At 38.7% G+C, this 16,304-nt stretch overlaps 1 pseudogene across 1 annotated transcript; it reads right to left on the bottom strand.

Annotated features, from left to right (window-relative positions):
* Positions 1–1,117: 1,117 nt before the first annotated feature.
* LOC308496244 (large ribosomal subunit protein eL19-like) lies at positions 1,118–1,673 on the bottom strand (annotated as a pseudogene). The gene has a single exon. The product of its transcript is annotated as a large ribosomal subunit protein eL19-like (transcript).
* Positions 1,674–16,304: the final 14,631 nt, after the last annotated feature.

Below are 16,304 nucleotides of genomic sequence, written 5' to 3'. Positions count from 1 at the left end.
TTCAACAAATATCTACTGAGCATCTCCTATTATGGGTAGTGGCTAGTAAGAGACAGGTCTCAGCTTCCAGTGAATCAGGAGCCGGGAATTCTTGGCTTCTCTGCTGTCATTCATATCCAGAAGATGGCTTGCAAACATTGTTTTCTTTTGTGGGTAAAAAGAGCATCATAGAGATTGTGTGTGTGTGTGTGTGTGTGTGTGTGTGTGTGTGTGTGTGTGTGTATTCCTGTGGAAACACTGTCTGCACAGGTCCCTGTAGTTCAGGGGGAGAAGCACTCTGTCTGAGCTGGGCTGACAGCTGCAGTTCTGTAGGCTGAGAGGACAAGAGCACTTTCCTGTTACAAGCACCCAGGCTTCCCACAGTGACCTCTGTGCTTGGCAGCAGGACTCAGACACACTTCTTCTAGAAACTGGGCCTTGCTAGTGAAGACAGCCACATGTGAGACTGCCTGTCGAAGCCTGCTCCCATGCAGCTCTCCTGTATCATTGCCTAGAAAACAACCTGCATGCCCCACAGGAGGCCTGCCCTTTCTCTGTGTGTGCAGACAGTGGCTAAGGGGGTATGGGGGTCAGCAGCACAAATATTTCTAAAGTTATAGAGGTTGCCCTACATTACATCCATTGTCAAACAATTCGTTTTTTAAGGTAAAAGCTAGGGCTGGGGGAGAACTGGGAGTCTCTTGAGAGCTCTGTTGCTTTTTTGGATTCACACCTCTATTTACAAATGGTGCAATGATACTGAAGACATAAAGGGACTCTGATCCAGACTGGGTGATTTTTCTTTTCTTTTTCTTTCTTTCTCAGGTTCCTTAGTATATCCATTTTTACAATGCCTAAAAAGCAAATTATTATCCAGGGAACAAATGTCAAAACTTTTACATGTATGTAAGTGGATTGGTTGCTTTGGCTTCAAAATATAGACCATTTCCTATCATTGTGGTTTTCTAATATTATCTTAATTTTTAAAATCATGATTGTTTAGCATGCAGTACTTAAACTGAAAATTCATTAAGAATTGGAATTGGCTAATTCAGTCCTGCATCTCTCCAATATTTGTATGTGGTGGACACTTAAGGTATATTTCTCTTTCTTGTTTTTTTTCCCTTTTTTTAAAAATTTATTTCTTGGTCTCTTCCTCCTTGGACAGTCTTGATGACTTTGTTTTTCTTGGCCTGGGGCTGTTCTTCACAGCACTTGCAGCTTTCTTTGTCTTAGACCTGTGGGCCTCAGCCTGCTCGGCCTGAAGCTGCTTGTGAGCCTTATCTGCCTTCAGCTTGTGGATGTATTCCAGGAGAATCTGCTTGTTTTTGAACACTTTCAGGCATAGGCTCTGATACATGTGGTGGTCAGTCTTAGACCCATGCTATCTTCCAAGCCATAGGCAAAGAATTCTCATCCTCCTCAGCCAGGTCACTTCCAGCCATGGCAATACCTTTTGGCAATACCTATGCCCATATGCCTGCCCTTCCTGCAGGCCAAAGTGTTTTTCCATCATTGAGCTTGGGAATGAACAGTGATAGAATTCGGGATGATCAGCCCATCTTGGATCAGCTTCCCAATCTGCTGACAGGAGTTGGCATTAGCTATTTCATTGGTCTCATTGGGGTCCAACCAGACCTTCTTTTTGTCACAATGGAGGACACTGGACGAGGCATCTTCTGAAGCCTAAGCATGCCCTAGCTCTGGGACCAGCCTTTTCAGGGCTGCCTCCACCTCATCTGTTCCACCAGGGGCCACGGTAGCGAGCCCCATCATCCCCTCCCACCCCGGATCAACCCAGGGTGGAGACCCATGGGTCCTCCATCATTTCCTACATTTCCTGAATATATGATAGAATGAAAAAATGAATAAGCATGAGAGAGTATTGAGGAAGCAGGTTCAAGGAACTGAGATGACGTCTTGAGGTTTTCTTGGTGCAGAAACAGGTGACAAGCTGTCTTTTGCCTTCCATGGAGGCTTCCACCCCACCACCTCTGTCAGAACCACACTGACTTTTACTGTTAAGTATAGAAGCTTGCTCTCAGTCACTAAAGCTGAGACGTGAGAGTACAGGGAAAAGTGAGCTGCATCAAGAATAGTAAATATTTTAATATAAGTTGAAATTAAAAGTAATTTATTCAGGAGGTAGTTTGTTCCCTCTAGGGGACAAATGTAATAGGAAAATTTGATAGAAAATTTAATTCATAATCCTAGACTCAGGTAAAGATTTCCATAAAATCTCTAAACCCCATTAAAGCTGTTTCAGAGACACATACGTACACCTTTTATGAAAGATATTTTAATTGACTTGATAAATTGAGTTCACCAGTAGGTGCTAAAATCTCTGTAAGGCTGGAAGGAGGAATATTTAATTTCTATATCTGCTCAGAAAACAATCTAAACTTAGAATGCTTATCCTTATGGCTGGATAATAAGGATAATTTGACTCTAGTGAATATAAAAAACTTAAGTAGTTCTAATAATTCTCTGTTTATCTCCTCCTAAATGTGCCGTATCTACAGATCACCCAGGTCTCGAGCTTTCACAGCATCATCTATTTCTGCCAATTATGCCTCTGAAATGTCTCCCAACACTGTTCCCCGTTTCCATTTCCTTTGGCCAAATTTACATGCTGATCATTTCCCTCCTTCATCTCCTTCACTGCTGTTAGCTATCTTTTTGAAACACAAGACAAATTATGTCATTTCCTAAAACCCTAACATAGCTCTCCACCACATAGAGTGAAATCCCAGCCCCATAGCAAAGTGTTCAGGGCCTCCTGCAGCTTTTCTCTAACTATTCTTTCCAGACTCATCTTTCATGACTTCACTCTACACACACTCTGCTCCAGCCACGCTCAGCTACTCATGGTCCCTCTTCAGATGATAAATGAGAAAGACAGTAGAGTGCAGCAGGAGCTCTGGAGGCATACTGTCGAGGTCCCCAAGCCAGTTCTGCCATGAACTGGGTGACATTGAGGAAGTTACATCACTTCTCTGAGTCTCAATTTCCTCATCTGTGAAACAAGTAATGACAGAACAAGAGTTTATCCTGAGGCGACACATACAATGAGCTTAGAACAGAGCACATTGGTCCCCATTGTCATCTTCCCATGGTTGACCATGGTCCGATCTCTTTACCCATGGGGACCACACTCACCCTGCAGCAAACTGTTGTTTACTTGTCACCTTGGAAACCAGTAAAGTGAACTGATTATTTTTCTGGGTTCCTGGAGCACTTGGGTTGTCCTTATTTTGCTGTGGTTTGAGTGGTAGTGAGTGTTTTGCTATCTTCATGTCCTCCTCCAGATGATGAACTCCTGGAAAGCAGGAACAATGTATGATCGTCTTTCCATCTGCTGTACCAACCATTGCTTAGTACCTGGAAAATGCTTATCAAATATTTGGTGAAACAGAAAAAAAAAAACTTATCTGTGAGACATTTAAAGCACTTTTATTTAAATGCACACATCCAGGAAAATAATCTGATTAGAGACTATTACTCATTTATCCCATGTGAAAGCTAATGTCTTTCATTTGACAAATACTTTTTGAACATCTACTATTTCCAGGCACTATTCTTGGTGCTGGGAATACAGCAATTTAAAAACAAACAAAAAAAAAGGTTAATTTTCTGCCCTCAAAGAGCTTATATTCTAGCAGATGGAAACAATAATATGATTAAGAAGATGATAAGTGCTATGGGTAAAAAGAAAGCAGGGGGAAAAAGACAAATGCAAAGTTGGTATTTTATATGTGACTGGTCCAAGAAGACATCATGGAGAAAGTGACGTCTGAGCAAAGACTTGAGGGAAACTTGCAGCATCCAGGGGAAGAGGTTTCCAAGCAGAGGGAATGGCCAATGTCAAGGCCATGAAGTAGAGTTTTCCTGGAGGGTTTAAGGACCAGCAATGAGACGTGTGTGGCTGCAATGGTGGGACCTAGAAGGGAGTGGCAGAAGTGAGGTCAGTAGTGATTAGAGCTGGATCTTATAGAGCTTGTGGGGTTCACACTGTTGAACTGTATGAATTTCTCCCCCATCTTCACCTCATCATAGGCTACACTCAACATGAGTCTCTTCCTTTTTATCGAAGAAAACTTTGGGGCGCAGATCATAGTCTGCTTTCCTTCCCATCTTTTGAACATCAGTTCTAGATGTTTTTCAACACCCATTAGACAAAGTATCCAATGATGCAACAATGCAATTGGTCCCCTTGCCTCAAGTGACCTTCCCCACTTCTCCAATCAGCTACTCTCAATGTAGACCATGTCATCACTTGGAAACTGCCTCTTTAGACATATTTCACTGTCTAATATACCAGCTTTCTAGACATAGCACTGCTGGAGCTGTCTTTGGTATCTTACAAACCTCCAGGTTATTGATGCCACCATCTTCTCTCATTCCATTACTTCCTCTGGAATGTCTTTCTGGTCTGTTCAGCCCAGATTCAAACTCCATCATCTGAATTCTTCTCCTCACTTCATTCTCAATTTATTAGCACTTAATCCTTCTACTGCTTCTACCCTTCAATATTACAATCCAAAGTTAAATAATGAAATTTCATCTTCTTCATTCTTAATGGCAGGGTGCCTCAGTGTTACTGTACAACAAAAAAAGCACACTTACCCATGCCTAGTGATACCACTCCAAATTTGTGGTACCCAACTGAAGTGGACCATTAAACCAGCCCATTGATCTTTTATTTTTCCTTTTTTTTTTTGCACTTATTTTTCTTCTCCACAATTGCCATTTCAAACAATTGAGGATGGCCTTTAATTTAAAAAGGAAGCTATTCTGCTTTTCATAGTTATTTTAATTTTTAAAAACTTAACTTATTTTTAACTAGTCAATACATGTATAATATCAAACTTCAAAAGATTAAAACAAGGGGTATATAGCAAAAAGTAAGTCTTCGATGGACCTGCCCCTTCATTACCCAGTTGCCCTTTCAGAACACAATTATTGTTTCAAATTTCTTATATGTCTATATAAAGATATGCTATAAAATACAAGTAAAAACATTTGTGTGTATGCCTAGAAACACAACCTGTAAACATGTAAGTGTGTGTGTGTTTGTGTGTATGTGTGTGTGTGTATACACACATTTGGTGGAACATTATATGCACTACCTTGCATACCACTTTTCACTTCACTCTATAATTTGGAGTTTATTTCACATCAGTGTATACAGATTTGTCTCATTACTTTCAATGGCTGTATAATATTCCTTTGCACGCTTGTATTATCCTTTATTTGATCACTGTCAAGTTGATGGACATTTAGGTTGTTTTTAACCTCTTTCTGCCACAGACAATTTTGCCATGAAAACTTTCCTATATGTGTCATTCTCACAAATACAGTTGTAAAAGCTATAGGATATTCCTAAAAGTGGAATTGCTGATTTAAAGTGCAGGTACCTTTTAAATTTTGAAAAAAATGTCTTAAAGTTAGATAAATATTACCAAATTATCCTCCACAAAGTTTGTATCAATTTATATTTCTGTCAGCAATTACATATGAGGGTGCTCGTTTCTCCGCTAAGTGAAAATGTCATCTTGCTGGAGTTTCACTTTGCATGTCTCTCATTGTGAGTAAGGTTGACCATCTTTTCCTATGTTCACGAGCCATTTATATTTCTTTTTCTAGGAGCAATTTGTTCATGTTTAAATCTATTTTGGATAGACAGATAGGTGATAGACAGCTAACTTTTTGGTGAACACGTTTTGTGAATTCTGTGATGTCATCCTCCATAGAAAATGGCATGTCCAACTTCTTTTTTTTGAACCATTTAGTACGTCCATTAAGAGGTTTCCTGGTGAACAACTTTGCTTCCACACATATCTGAAAATCTCCGTTATTTTTCTATGTACCTCATCTGCTAATGCTGGACCTAAGGGATGGACCTAAGTGCTATGATTTTGAGTTAAATGCCACATGATGCTAAGATATCATGAGAAAGAATTTCAAGCCTCCTTCAAAGAAAAGCATTTTGAGTCAAGTACAAAGACCTCTGTGATAAGATGGGGGAAAGAGCCTTTCTCTTGCTTAGATCTAAGTTGGTTTAAATGGTTGTTATAAGGACTCATGCCCAAATTCTGATGGTGCTGCAGACTCATGCCATCAATATAAGATTCTGTATGGCAACTCAACCCTCAGATTCTGTTAAACATTTCTAAGGTCCATGTCCTTTGGGAAAGGAGTCCTGGCATTAGAAAAATTTTTAAATTCTTTTATGTTTTGACTTTTGTCAGACTTCCCACCGGGCTGTTACTCCCTAATATGTTTATCAGCCATTTATTAGAGGACCTTTCTTTTTATCTTTCGGGAATAACTGAAGTCATTGGGTATACTGTTTATTATTCAACTGACTGTCCTTTTTAACAAATTTATCGACACCAATTCAGTCTTCCCTTATTTCCAAGTCTTAGTGGATGAGGTGCTCCACTTCCTTCTCAAGGTCAACCCATTACTCTAGACCCTTAACTCCAACCGTATCAAACTCCTCTGACACCTTATCCCTTTAGTTATTCCTCCTCGTTTCCTTTCTACTGATTTCTATATTATAAGCATAAACCTGCTCAGATACAGATACCCTCCTATCAAAAACAAAAATCTCTCTCCAAAACTTTTCACCTTGAATCCCACCTAGCAATTCATCAGTCTTTCTACTCTACCTCTTATCAAAATTTTAGAAAGTACCTCATCTGATATTTTCACTTCTTTCCCTTCCACTCAGCTCACAATGGAAACTTCACTTATGTCCCCACCAATCTACTGATTTCCCCAATTCACCAATGATGATGCAATTTCCAAATGAAATGGAGTATTGTTTAAATTTTATTTCATTGGGCAACTCACTTGCCTCTGTTACTGTTAATCCCTACCCGAATTCCAAAAAATCTCTTTCATCTTATCTTCCACAGAGCTACCTCTTTGGTTCCTTGTGAATTTCCAATATTGATCCTTACCTGTATGGTTTTTGTGTGCTTTTCTTCCTTATCCAATCCCTAAAATACTCCTTTTCCCCCAGGCTCTGTCATTGCTCACTACTACTTCTGCTGCTTCTACCTTTCAAAATTCCAATCCTGTGTTTTGTGTGCACAGTTCTCTTCTTTTCACTCTCCTTGAGATATATCACCAAACTTCTTGCTCTCACCTATTGCTAATATGCTAAAGATCCTCACATCTTTGTCCAGCTCGGATCTCTCTACAAACTCCAGAATTTTAAGGAGAGCAATACAGTGAGTATTTCACCCCAATGTCCCAGTCACTTCCATTTGGCCTTTCTGAAATTGAGTTAATCTTTTCACAGGTCTACTTCTCTTCTTACTTTCTCTGTTTCTACCAGGAACAGGGGATACCAAGATTCATTCCCCCCATATTTCCAGCTAACATTCTGAGATTTATTTTTAACATTTTTTTGTACATCTCATTTTCACTGAAAGTCAATTTGCAAGTTTTATTTCCTGAATATTTCACAAATCTTCCCTTTTTGCTGCATCTCTGCTACCGCTACCCTAGTTAAGGCCCATTTTCTCTCTTGCCTATCACGTTTCAGCAACTTCCTAACAAGCATTCCAGCCTATCCAGTTTTGTATTTCTCAATTATTCCGTATATTGGCAAGTCATATTTCTATAATGTAAACGTGACATTCTAGTCATCTTTTTATTAATTAAAATTTATTGGGGTGACAATGGTTAGTAAAATTACATAGGTTTCAAGTGTACAACTCTGTAATATATCATCTATAAATCATATCGTGTGTTCACCACCCAAAGTCAGTTCTCCTTCTATCACCATATATTTGATCCCTTTTACCCTCATCTACCACCCCCTCAACCCCCTTACCATCTGGTAACCACTTAACTACTATCTGTGTCTATGAGTTTTTGTTTCTTCATTTGTTTATCTTGTTCTTTTGTTGTTTTCATTTTTATATACCACATTTCAGTGAAATCATATGGTTCTCAACTTTTTCTGTCTGACTTATTTCCTTCAGCATAATCATTTCAAGATCCATCCGTGTTGTCACAAATGGTACCATTTCATCTTTCCTTATGGCCGAATAGTATTCCATTGTGTATATATACCACATCTTTATCCAATCATCTATCGAAGGACACTTTTGTTATTTCCACGTCTATTCATCTTTTAATTTCACTGTCTCTTTATCTCATGTCTTATCACTCCTTTTCTCATAATACCATTCCTCTTATATGTCATGTGTTTCTTGTCCCAGGTGTTTGCTCAGACTCTCTTACATTAAATGCTCTCACTATCATCTTCCAATTAGTGAGCCACCCGGTAAAAGTTAAGTGCTACTTATTTTTTAAGATTTCAATCAGGTGTCACCATCTCCAAGACTTCCTCTAATACATCCTTTCTACTCATGTCTAGCTTAGGGTCTCCACTCCTGTGTTCTCATGGAACCCTGAACTTGCCTCTTATCTTAGCACGCTTTATTAGGTTTGTCTGTCTTTCCCACTGGATTTGAGTACGGAGGACAGAAACTTCTTTACACATCTATGTATTTCTAATGACTAGGACAGGGCTTGGCACATAATACTTGTATATGCTTACTAATGTCATTGAATAAATGTATGAGAGAATGGTTTTGATTAAAATTATGGAATGGAAATCTCAAAGTTGAACTGACACTAAGCCAGTGTAATCTTTTCACTTATCTTAGTGAATCTCCTTATTACAAAATGGGGATAATGATAATAATTGCCTGACATGATTTTTGTAGGAATTAAATGAGATAATATTGTGTAAAGCACTCAGCACAGTGTCTGACATGATAATTACTTACTAAATATTACAATATAATACTGACAATCAGCTCTATTACTTCTAGTAATACTGTTGGTTAATCACCATCAGGAGAGCAATATTGTGTAGTCTATTCTTTTCATTCACCACTGTTGTTAGCTTTAATAGTAAGGAAATTGGCCTTACGGTGGCTCATTTTCTCAATAAGTAAGCTCCATGATCCTGCTGGTTTTATTGCTAGTTTTTAATTACAAAGCTATTTTACTTACTTTCCCATTTGGAAAACAGGGAATGGAAGGAACATCTGAAAATTGCTTGTCGCCCCACCATCAAAATAGAACCAGTGTTGCCATATTTACTTTTCTCCCGAGAGCTCTTTTTCTACACACATATTTGGGGGGTGGGTAGTTGTTAGTGATGGTGGTGACCCTGCTGTTAAATCTGCTACTTAGTGAAAGGATCACAGACCCTGAGAAAGTGCAAATTTAAAAGGATCTGCAAGGAACGGAGGCAACTTTAACCTGAATCTGGAGCTGCACTGGAAGCCTACATGAAGAAAAGAAGCGTGACCCTCTACTAGTGTCAGATGCTGCAGCAGACACAGAAACAAACATTTTTGTTTGTTTTTGTGTTTGTTTGTTTCAAAACTCCATGACTTAGGGTTGATGATGTCTGTAAAGAGCAATGGTAAATTAACTACTTGTTCAGCTAATAAGGATTTCAGCAACATCTAACTTTCAAAGTACTTTGTTTTCTTATAGTATGATTTCTCAGCATGTTTCAGTTATTGTTTGGTTAACAGCAGTATGTTGTTGCCCTCTGGGAGCGAACACCTGTCACTCTTGAATAGACTTGTCACCATAGAATAAATTCACCATTTATTGAGCAACAGATATGACGCAAGAGCAGTAGACATTTTTGCAGTCATTCAATCATGCGAAGTCTAAAATTGAAAAAAAAAAAAAAAGGAGTCCTTCCTTCATTCAATTCAAAGTTATCTATTGTCCAGCTTCATGTGCCAGGTATAATATTGGCTGTGGTGAAAATGAGACGAACAAAACTTACATGGTTAATGCTTTCATTACTAGTGCATAGCCAGGAACCTATTAGTAAACAAAGAGACAATCAATAAATATAAAACTTAGGATTATGATAAGTATGTTGAAACAGAATAATAGGATTGGAGAGAAGGGGGTGGGGGTCCACCTTCTAATAGTTGGGAAGACCTCTCTGAGGAGGCGATATTTCAATTGAGACCTAATGGAATATAAGGGCCAGCCAGGCATGGCCTGGTGGCTAGAAGGAACTTGTTTCCTGGAGGAGTGAAAGGAGACCAGTGGGGTTGGAGTGAGACGTCCAGATGAGGCTAGACAGTTCAGGTCTAATCATGCAAGGCCATGTAGGCTATATTACAGAGTTTGTGTGTAACCAGAGCCTATTACCAGAGCCTAACTGACCTGCAGAAAACAAATACCCATCTCCTGCCCACCTTAGCCATCTGGCCTACCTAAGGGGGAAGAAAAAATTTGAGAGACACTCGTGAAGTTCACAGTGCAGGGGCAGAGGCTCAGATGTACATAGAACCAGTCAACAGACATAGTCCATACACGTAGAACAAGACATGGCAGGGAAGTTGGCATGATCAGACCAGGAATTTAAAACAGCTATGATTAATACGCTCAGGGCTCTAAAGGATAAGTTGGGCAGTGTGCACGAATAGATGGGCAAGGCAAGTCGAGCGACAGAAATCCCAAGAAAGAACCAAAAAGAAATGTCAGAGATGAGTGTGAGTACCTGCAGACCTGCTGTTTGCAAGCTTGTGCCTTTCCCACTAGATACTCTGTTCTAGATGATGGCGGCCATCATTATCTGTCCAACACACCTGTGCATAATGTCACTTCAGCACCTTAGTGCACATTCATGTTGCTCCTGCCTGGGATGGAAATAGTATCAACCCTAATAAGGATGTCTGCTCAGACACCTACAAGCAATACCGCCCTAGGCAAGTTTTGAAACCCTGCTGGGCCTCATCTCTTACAAAATTATGAAAAGGTATACCTCAACCATTTCATGTGAGCAATAAATGAAATAATGCATGTAAAACCCCCGAGTGTGGAGCCTGGTGAAAAACAGCTGCTCAATAAATGTTACTCTCCTCATTTCTCCACCTATTGGCTTTCTATCCATTCCACTCCATTGCCATTTTTTTAGCCTCCAAAGAATTTGGTGCTGTGGCACCTATATTTCCTTATCTAATAACCCACTGTGAGTTTGCTCTTTATGTGTGTGGCCTCCTTCTCCCAATAGATTAGTGTTGAGACCATGCCCAAACCTCAGAGTGACCAATAGCATTGGGCACAGAGGTGATGTCCAGTCAGCCAGCTGTGTTTGTGTAATTATAATCTAGTGAAGCAAAGAAAATCTTGACTGGTAAAGCCAAGGAGGTTGCAAGTAAAAAAATGTAAAACAAAAATGGATTCCATGACTAAAGAGAAGTTAAGGAGACCTGCAGAGGGAGCTTGGGCTAGAGAGGAGAGGATGCCATTACATTCTCTATGTATAATGATGGATAATTTAGAGATTCCTGTGGTTGCCTCTACAATGCCCAACTCTGTGGTGAACTCAGTGGTGAATTAAAACAAACGGATTAGTTGGACTCCTCATTAGTTAATTAGTTCAACACACATTTATTTAATGTTTATTATTGATGACATTGTATCTTAGGTTAGACATTGGTTAAAATATCTGGAATGAGCATCTTAATCTTAGAAGACTAAATATTGTTATTGTGTTTAATCCAATTACATGTTAATATAGTATATTAAGGCATAGATCTCTTACATTGCAGTTTTCTATGTTAAACATTATGGTGTCTAAACTAACTTAAGTTATCTAAATATATTTGTTTCTTGTACTATACATTAAATGGAGAAATACAATTTTCAGTTGCCAAACATAACAAGATATATACTTTTATAAATAGAAAAAAATAGTACTTTCAAAACTTTTTCTTTGAACATTGCTTTCAGAGGTACTTTTGCTGAGAGTCTTATGAGGAATTTTGATGGGGCAAAACAAATATAAAAATCTACAAAATACAAATAATCTGTTCCCAAATCCCTATGTGGAAAAGAGATTAGCAGAATTTGTGGGTAATATTATGGTTATTTCCAAATCTTATTTTTGAGATAATTTTTTAAAGCATGTCTATCTTTTCATTTTCCAAATAGTATTTTTCTATCTTCATGTTGAAGTTTTCTTTCAACTTGTGTAAAGGGAAGCAGTTTAAAAGCAGAGTAATTTATAAAATGGAATAATCCCTTGAATATTTTATGTTCCACTTCTTGTTTTCTTTATCCCCTTAGTCACCTAGATTAATATTTCTTTTATTTTTTTCAATAGGCAAATTTTGCAGATATATAATCATTTGATTTAGAGATTCTGCATTCATAGGTTTATCCTTCTAAATAGTAGAAAGTCCTTTATTATATTTATTAGCCAGGCTTTTTCTCCAAGGTATTTAAATTTATCTTCAACCCTATAGTCCAAGTTCCAAGAGATGCCTATAATTAGATGTAATTACATGTCATATTAATCAGACGGTGGCATATCAGGTTATAATTCTGCTAGTACCTTCCCTGCACCTTTTCCACGTTTTCTTTCCACCTCCCATTTTAGAGCCTCCCTTATGATCGCCAGCAAGAAAATGTCTCTAAATTACATCCTACTTCTAAAACTGTCTGGAAACCAGCTCCTGTGAGAACCTGTAATCAATTGTGACAACAGGGGCAAAACATTGTTATAATATCCATTTTTTCCCTGAGGAGGATAGCTCTAATTTCCAGCTTTAAATCTCAGTTTAAAACCCCCTCAGAAAATGTAGCTGCAGTGTGCCTGATAGTCTTGAAGGAGCTTCCTCTACTTTGCTTTCTAGCTCAGTGTCCGCAACACAATTTTTCCAATTTAGTTTGTCTTGCAGTTCCTTGGAGTGTAACAGCCAAAATAACAGTATGGCTTCACGTGGATGTCAACGGCGCAATTGCTGGCCTCTTTTTTCAGGATTTGCTTGAAAAGGTTGAATTAGGCTACAGTCCAAGAAGACTCTGTGTGTAGTGTGAAGTCCAGGCAGATGTCAGGAGGCAAATGCATACTGGGGATTTGTTTCCATTCTTTCCTCAAGGTCCTGGAATTCTTCAGAGGCCTTCTCCTAAGATGTTAGGTGTGGGTAAGGGTAGTAGAAAGTCTAATTCTCATTTTCCACCTTCTTTTATTTACAGATTTTGCTTTTCGTTTCTGTTTTCCAACATTGCAGTTCTTCCCTGGTGAATTGTTTAGAGCTGCTTAAATGAGCCACTTAATAAATAATATGAATAGCAATTTGTTTGTTTGTTTGTTTGTTAACCCAGTTAGTTTCCAATATACAGCCCCCTACACTCCCTCCCCTGATTCACTAAGTTTTCCTTAGCTTTCCATAGCAGACCCAATTTCGTGGATTCCCAGTAGTACACTGAAGGATGGGCTCATATGCTGTTGCCATGGAAACAAGGTAATTGCTCAGAGGATTCATCCTGCATGGATAATATTGAACTAACTGCTGTACAGTTTCTCATTTATTACAAAACATTTACAAGGAAAATGTGATGTTTCATGATGTTAAAGTGTTTGTCTTTTTTCAAGACACTACGTAAAAATTTCTCATTAAAATAAATGCTAAATGGGATAGGAATATCAATAAAAAGTGAAGTTAAAATGTGCAAAGGTAACTCATGACACAAAAAAATCAACCACTGGGCCATAGGCCTTAACTGGGTAAAGGATGGGAACATGTCTCTCCTTTGGGTCTCAGATGTTACATCTGTCGAGTTTTGCAGTGATTGTCACTAGGCTTGCCTTGCACAACAATACATGGCTGGAATACACATCCTGTACTGTGCAGTGTGGACACCATTTCATAGTCTCTACTCTTTGACTTCTTTCTTTGCACATTATGCCTTGATTGACTTTTTCTGTCCCAATTTCTTTTCCCTTTATCTAATTCTCCATATTCTCATATTCTCACCCCCACTAATTTTCTCTAAAATATAAAGGCAATTTTTTCCTCTCCTTATCCTTGGACAGAATAGATTATACCACATATTTTAATTCTAATTGTAAAACTCCACCTTGTATATAGTAGGACCTCGATAAACTTTAACCAAAAATATCTTCTGACATTTATTCTCCTTTGGCTCCACCATTATCCGTAAAAGAAACAACCACATCAGTGATTCTCAATTTCTTGCCTTTAGTTCACAGGTAGCTCCACCCATAACATGCCTTCTGGTTGAGAATTCTTTGCTTTGATAGTTCTAGTGCAATTTCACCCCGGTTCTCTAGCTTAAAAAAACCCATTCATTATATACTTTCTAAAAGTACACATGCCTCACGGCACAGTTCCTGCTCATTTCTATTGAGGCTCGTGGTACTAGAACTAGATGACCTCCAAATTCACTCTCTGTTCTGATACTCTGCAGTTCAGTGACACTATTGTTCAGTGGCCTAATTTAGAAACGTAGTCTGACCAGACTGGCTTAGCACAGGAACTCCCAAATAGCCTATGGACACATTTATTGTTTCCCTCACCACATTTTATTGACGTTTGCTCCTTAGCCATCTATCTTCCTTCACTAGACTTGAACTCCTTGAAGATGGGTCTCTTTCTTGTTTGCATGTCACCTAGCACAGGAGGTAGCAATGAACCTTTAACAACTATTTGGTGAACCTAACAGTTGGTTGATTACTTATGTTGATACATAGCTTTATCAGTGCATTAGAAGAAGCTCGATCCTAAGTAGGAAGACTTCGCAAACCCTTTACGAATTTGGCTGTCACATCTCCTAAAATGTATTCTAGTTCCTCTATGACCATGAAGTGTTAAGAGACTGATGGGAGCATTGATTGAAAGTGACTAAGCTTGAAGAACACATCTGGGAATTTATTTGCATTCTTATTTGTATAGCATGCTCACCATGCCAAGTTTGATTGGTCTGCTTACGTGGTGTAGTATTGACATCCATGCTGTACCAACGCTTAACCAATTGTTTATTCATAGTGTTGGTCACAGATGACTAATTTGTCACTTACTTTTAAAGGCCACAGGATGGACTCAACCCGTGATACCTCCATTTCCTCCTGAAGAGTTACAGAATCAGATTTGAGTGTCACAAATACAAATAAAAATAAAATCTTAGGTTGGTGCAAAAGTAATTGCAATTTTTGCAATTATTTTTAGTCTTTTAAACTGCAATTACTTTTGCACGAACCTCATATATGCTCTTATTAGGACTGTCAGCTAAAATCAATAGTAATCTGTTTCTTTTAGAGTGTAAGCTGGATCAATCAACTAGCAGTTAACTTGTCAAAATGCATAGGACACAGGTTGCTGGGTGTTTATAATTATATTTGCCCAGAGCATTTTAAGAAATGAGGTGAATTGTTGCCTCAAGTATCTGAATCTTTGACAGATCATCTGTGGACCTCCTGCTGAAATTGGCTAATATTCTTCAGTAAATTTTCTCAGCGATTGTCACAACCTGTAGTATTAGCTGACTTTTTCTCCCCTATGCTAGCAAGCCTGAGTACAGAGAGATAACACACAGGCTGGGTGTATGTCTGTGGGAATGCAGCTGTGTGTGCATTTTTTATAAAGAAAAATAGGTTTCTCCAGAGTTTTTGCTGATAATCCCATTTCTCCTTCCAAATAGCAGGCACTCATTAAATATTTATTGAGCTGTATCCCATTTTGTGTTAGATATTGGTATTCCCCACCTCTGAAGGATTGGGGAGCATAGTGGAAAGGGTGAAGAAAAGTCTAGTATGTTATTATACCAACATAGTCATAAGTAGAGTTCCAAACTGACTAGACCCACAAGGTACAAATAAGCATTAAGGCGATATTTCCTTAGCTTTCTAGAAGGATACAGGGCAGGTGTTTCAGCGAGGATAGCATCATCTCGTGGGGGCCCAGCAGCTACTCAAGCACACAGATCCTTTAGCCTCCTCCCCCACTTGTGGCCTATGCAGCTGTTGCAGACAGGAGCCAAGCTTCCCACATATGTTTTACCCTGTTCTAGTCACATAGGTCCAAGGCTGCCAGCTTTCAGCTCCACAACCCATGTGTAGTTCTACAGGTCAGGCGTACATACAACAAAGCAGATACAACATTCCAAATTTATCTTAACAATGCAGTTTCCAAGGAAGCAGTGGGGAGGGAAGACATTCTGTCCTGCATCCGCTGAAGCCTGATAAAAAACCTTGATACAGGTATTAATTTCCATATCATTTGAATTGCAAAGTAGAAACAAGAAATGATTTTAAAAAAGAAAATTTTATTTTCCACTGACTTTCATTGTCCAATTGGAGAGGTGTCCATGGGGGAACTCACTATTAAAGTGAATGAAAATTTCAACTATTAAAGGCTTTAGATTCTGATCAGTCCCATAGAAAAATGCATGTCTGTGTACCCTGTTGGATGTTTGAATTAAAATCCAAGAAATTCCTCCTTTGCAGTGCT

The sequence above is a fragment of the Rhinolophus hipposideros genome (genome assembly GCF_964194185.1).
Source record: "Rhinolophus hipposideros genome assembly, chromosome: 3".
Classification (NCBI taxonomy): domain Eukaryota; kingdom Metazoa; phylum Chordata; class Mammalia; order Chiroptera; family Rhinolophidae; genus Rhinolophus; species Rhinolophus hipposideros.
The sequence above is the reverse complement of the archived record's forward strand: the minus strand, read 5'-3'. Positions and strand labels throughout refer to the sequence as shown.